Genomic DNA, 5,764 nt, shown 5'->3' on the forward strand with positions numbered 1-5,764 from the left:
GGAAAGATCTTTTTGTGCACAACAGAAAAACTCTCCTCGGAAGAACTGTATAATCATTGGATTTATACTAATGAAGAAAAAAAAAATAACTTAAGTAACACTTTTTTAAATAGAATTGACGCTCTAGAGCAGGGGTCTCTTAATCTGGACATACTCGAAAAAAGGACTAGATTATGCAATGATGAGACTGAACAAGAATGCTTGCCTGAAAGATATGACCCTCTTTTGAACGGACCCTATCGCGGAACAATTAAAAAATTGTATTCAGACTCAAGTATGCATATGAATGATTCTTTAATCACCTCGAAAGACGATTCACCTTGGATAAATAAGTTTCATAGTATTCTTGCCACAAATTACCAAGAATTTGAACAAAAAAAAGATACATTTGATGGAAAATCATTACTGTCAGAACAAGGAAAAGTTGATTCAGAAAATGAAACGAAATATTTCTTCGATGTAGTTACAACTGATGAAAATGATCAAACAATTAGAAAAAAATCCATTGGAATAAAAGAAATCCGTAAAAAGGTTCCTCGATGGTCACACCAATTGATCACGGGTTTGGAACAAGAAGAAGGAGATGACCCTGGGGAAGAATCGACAGAAGCAATGGATCGTGAGATTCGTTCAAGAAAATCCAAACGTGTAGTCAATTTTTACGGATACTAAACAGATAACCAACACTCATAATAGTACGAAGGATACTAACAGTATTGATCAAGCAGAAGAGGTAGCTTTACTACGTTATTCGCAAAAATCGGATTTTCGTCGAGATCTAATCAAAGGATCCATGCGTGCTCAAAGACGTAAAACAGTGACTTGGGAACTGTCTCAAATAAATGTGCATTCCCCACTTTTTTTTGACAGAATAGACAAAACTCTTTTTTTTTCTTTTGATACATATACATCTAGAATGTTGAATCTCATTTTTAGGAATTGGATGATGAAAAGCACAGAATTCAAAACTTCAGATTCTGAGGAGGAAGAGATCGAAAAAAGTGAAAACAAAAATAAGGAAAAAAAAGAGGAAAATGAGCGGATAGCAATAGCGGAAAGCTGGGATACTATTATATTTGCTCAAGCAATAAGGGGCTCTATGTTAGTAACCCACTCAATTCTTAGGAAATATATTGTATTGCCTTCATTGATAATAGCCAAAAACATCGGCCGTATGTTATTATTTCAATTCCCCGAGTGGTATGAGGATTTGAGGGGGTGGCGTAGAGAAATGCATGTTAAATGTACCTATAATGGTGTTCAATTATCCGAAACAGAATTTCCAAAAAACTGGTTAACAGACGGTATTCAGATAAAGATACTATTTCCTTTCTGTTTGAAACCTTGGCACAGTTCTAAGTTACGATCCCACCATAGAGATCCAATGAAAAAAAAGAAAGAAAAAAAAGAAAATTTTTGTTTTTTAACAGTCTGGGGAATGGAAACTGAATTCCCGTTTGGTTCTCCCCGAAAACGACCTTCCTTTTTTGAACCCATTTCTAAAGAACTTGAAAAAAAAATTAGAAAAACGAAAAATAATTTTTTTCTAGTTTTAAAAGAAAAAAAAAGGGGGTTTATAAAGGGCTCGGAAGAACAAGCACGATGGATTATAAAAATAGGTTTATTTATAAAAAGAATAATGAAAGAGCTTGTAAAAGTAAACCCAATTCTCTTATTTGGATTGAGAAAAGTATATAAATTGAGTGAAAATCAAAATGGAAAAAATTCTATAATAAAAAATCAGATTATTCATGACGCGTCCAGTCGAATTAAATCAATGGATTGGACAAATTATTCACTGACAGAAAAAAAAATGAAGGATCTGTCCGATAGGACAAGTACAATCAGAAATCAAATCGAAAAAATAACAAATGACAAGAAAAAAAAATGGAGAATCCCAGATATAAATATTAGTTCTAATGATAGAAGTTATGATGATAAAAGATTAGAATCGCCAAAAAACTTTTGGCAGAGATTAAAATTAAAAAGAGGAAGTACTAGATTAATACGTAAACGGCACCATTTTTTCCAATTTTTGATTGAAAAGATATACATGGATACCTTTTTATATCTTATTAATATTCCCAGGATCAAGGTACAACCTTTCCTTGACTTAAAAATAAAAAATTTTGATAAATACAGTTACAATGATGAAACAAATGAAAACGGAATTGATGAAACAAATGAAAACGGAATTGATGAAACAAATGAAAATAGAATTTTTTTTATTTCGACTATAAAAAAGCCACTTTCTATTTCTAATATTAGAAATAAGCATTCCCAGAATTTTTCTGGCCTATTTTCCTTGTCACAGGCATATGTTTTTTATAAATTATCACAAACCAAAGTTATTAACAAATATCACTTGAGGTCTGTACTTCAATATCACGGAATATCTCGTTTTCTTAAGGATAGAATAAAGGATTTTTTTGGAACACAAGGAACATTTGATTTTGAATCAAGGCATAAGAAACTTCGGAATTCGGGAATGAATGAATGGAAAAACTGGTTAAGTAGTCATTACCACTATCAATATGATTTAGCTCAGACTACATCGTCTCCATTAGTGCTGAAAAAATGGCGAAATAGAGTCAATCAAAGTCGTACGGTTCCAAATCCAAAGAAAGCCTCAACAAAATTGTATTCATATGAAAAAAACCAATTAATTAATTCTGAGAAAAAAAATGATTATGTCATGGATTCATTACCGAGTCAAAAAGAAGACAAATTGAAAAAACAATACAGATATGATCTTTTATCACATAAATATATTAATTATGAAGAAAGGAAGGATTCATATATTTCTGGAGTGCCGTTACAAATAAACAAGATTCAAGAAATTCCCTATAAGTACAACACATATAAACCCGAATTTGATTATGTGCCGGGAGATATAGCTATTAGTGATTATCCGGGAGAAGATTTTATTATTGATACGGATAAAAATCCCGATAGAAAATATTTTGATTGTAGAATCATTTATTTTTGTCTTAGAAAGAAGATCGATATTGAGGCCTGGACCAATATGGATACTGGAACCAACATTAATAAAAGTACTAAGACCGTAACTCATTATTATCCAATAATTAATCAAATTGATAAGAAAGACCTTTCTTATCTCGCGATTCATAAACAAATCAAGCTATCCAACAAAAAAAAAACATTTTTTGACTGGATGGGAATGAATGAAGAAATACTAAATCGTCCCATATCAAATCTGGAACTTTGGTTCTTCCCAGAATTTTTGGGGCTTTATGATGCATATAGGATTAAACCATGGATCATACCAATCAAATTACTTCTTTTCCATTTTAATGGAAATCAAACCACTAGTGAAAATAAAAACATCAACGGAAAAGAAAAAAAAGATCTTCATATATCATCTAATGAAAAAAAATATCTTGAATTAGAAAATAAAAAAGAAAAAGAGCAGTCAGTCCAAGAAGATCTTGGATCAGATCTACCAAACCAACAAAAAGAGGATAAAGACGATTATGGTGGATCAGACATTAAAAAGCGTAGAAAGAAAAAGCAATCCAAGAGCAATACGGAAGCGGAACTAGATTTCTTATTGAAAAGATATTTGCTTTTTCAATTGAGATGGGATGAGCCTTTGAATCAAAAAATAATCAATAATATTAAGGTATATTGTCTCCTGCTTAGACTGAAAAATCCAAAGAAAATTGCTATATCCTCTATTCAAAGAGGAGAAATGAGTCTGGATATAATGCTGATTCAAAGGGGTCTAACTCTTACAAAATTGATCAAAAAAGGAATATTGATTCTCGAACCAGTTCGCCTGGCTATAAAATGGGATGGGCAATTTATTATGTATCAAACTATAACTATTTCACTGGTCCATAAGAGTAAAGACCAAACTAATCGAAAATGCCGAGCAAAAGGAAATGTTGATAAGAATTTTTTTGATGAATCCATTACAAAACAAAGACATGAAGGGGTCCTTGGAAATAGAGATGAAAATCATTATGAGTTTCTTGTTCCTGAAAATATTTCATCTCCTAGACATCGTAGAGAATTGCGAATTCGAATTTGTTTAAATTCGGAGAATATTAATGTTGTGGATAGAAATAAAGTATTTTGCAATGAGAACAGCATAAGGAACTGCGGTCCATTTTTGGATGAGAGCAAGCATCTTGATAGAGATCCAAATAAATTCATTAAATTGAAATTATTTCTTTGGCCAAATTATCGATTAGAAGATTTAGCTTGTATGAATCGCTATTGGTTTGATACCAGTAATGGAAGCCGTTTCAGTATGTCAAGGATATATATGTATCCACGATTGAGAATAAGTTGATGATAAATTACCTATATATAATGTGTCATATCTAGGATGGTATATGAAGGCAAACAGATATACACACGTGTTGTATTATATTTACATTACTGATACATGATACTGATTCAATGACCTAAGAATCTTCTTAATCTTAGGTCTCATTTTTTATATTTTTTTGGGGGGGGTGAGGGGCTATACTTTATGTATCTATATCCGAATCAAATTGCAAATTGATTAATGAAATTTGATAGAAAAGATAGTAATAGTATATGAATAAATTCATAGTATTGTGTATACCAGATTAAAATGACTAGCATTATTTTTACTGATCGATAAACTCCATATCTGATATCTGTATAAAAGAAAGAAAAAAGGGGGGTAGAAGAATTATTTTTATGGTAAAAAATTCATTAATCTCGGTTATTTCGCAAGAAGCAAAAGAAGAAAACGAAAACAAGGGGTCTGTTGAATTTCAAGTATTCAGCTTCACCAATAAAATACGGAGACTTACTTCACATTTGGAATTGCACAAAAAAGACTATTTATCTCAGAGAGGTCTACGGAAAACTCTGGGAAAACGTCAACGGTTGCTGGCTTATTTGTCAAAGAAAAATAGAATACGTTATAAAGAATTAATTGGTCAGTTGAATATTCGGGAGCCAAAAACTCGTTAAGTTAATTTGAAAATTCATTTTTAATTATTTGATTTTATTAGATCTTGAATTTTGATGAACTTCATTTCGTTTTCAGCAATTCATGGAATAATGAATCGGGGAAAAAACATATGACTGTACCAGCTACAAGAAAAGACCTCATGATAGTCAATATGGGCCCTCACCACCCATCAATGCATGGCGTTCTTCGACTGATCATTACTCTAGATGGTGAAGATGTTATTGACTGTGAACCCATATTGGGTTATTTACACAGAGGGATGGAAAAAATTGCGGAAAACCGAACAATTATACAATATTTACCTTATGTAACGCGTTGGGATTATTTAGCTACTATGTTTACCGAGGCAATAACGGTAAATGGACCAGAACGGTTGGGAAATATTCAAGTCCCTAAAAGAGCCCGCTATATCAGAGTCATTATGCTGGAACTGAGTCGTATAGCTTCTCATTTGTTATGGCTCGGCCCTTTTATGGCGGATATCGGTGCGCAGACTCCTTTCTTCTATATTTTCAGAGAGAGAGAATTGATATATGATCTATTCGAAGCTGCCACAGGTATGCGAATGATGCATAATTATTTCCGTATCGGAGGCGTAGCTGCTGATCTACCTTATGGCTGGATAGATAAATGTTTGGATTTCTGTGATTATTTTTTAACAGGGGTTGCTGAATATCAAAAGCTTATTACGCGCAATCCCATTTTTTTGGAACGAGTTGAAGGAGTGGGTGTTGTTGGAGGAGAGGAAGCAATAAATTGGGGTTTATCAGGACCAATGCTACGAGCTTC

The sequence above is a fragment of the Eschscholzia californica genome, unplaced genomic scaffold (assembly GCF_041429995.1).
Source record: "Eschscholzia californica isolate CP2 unplaced genomic scaffold, dmEscCali1.0.p SCAF_304, whole genome shotgun sequence".
NCBI lineage: Eukaryota > Viridiplantae > Streptophyta > Magnoliopsida > Ranunculales > Papaveraceae > Eschscholzia > Eschscholzia californica.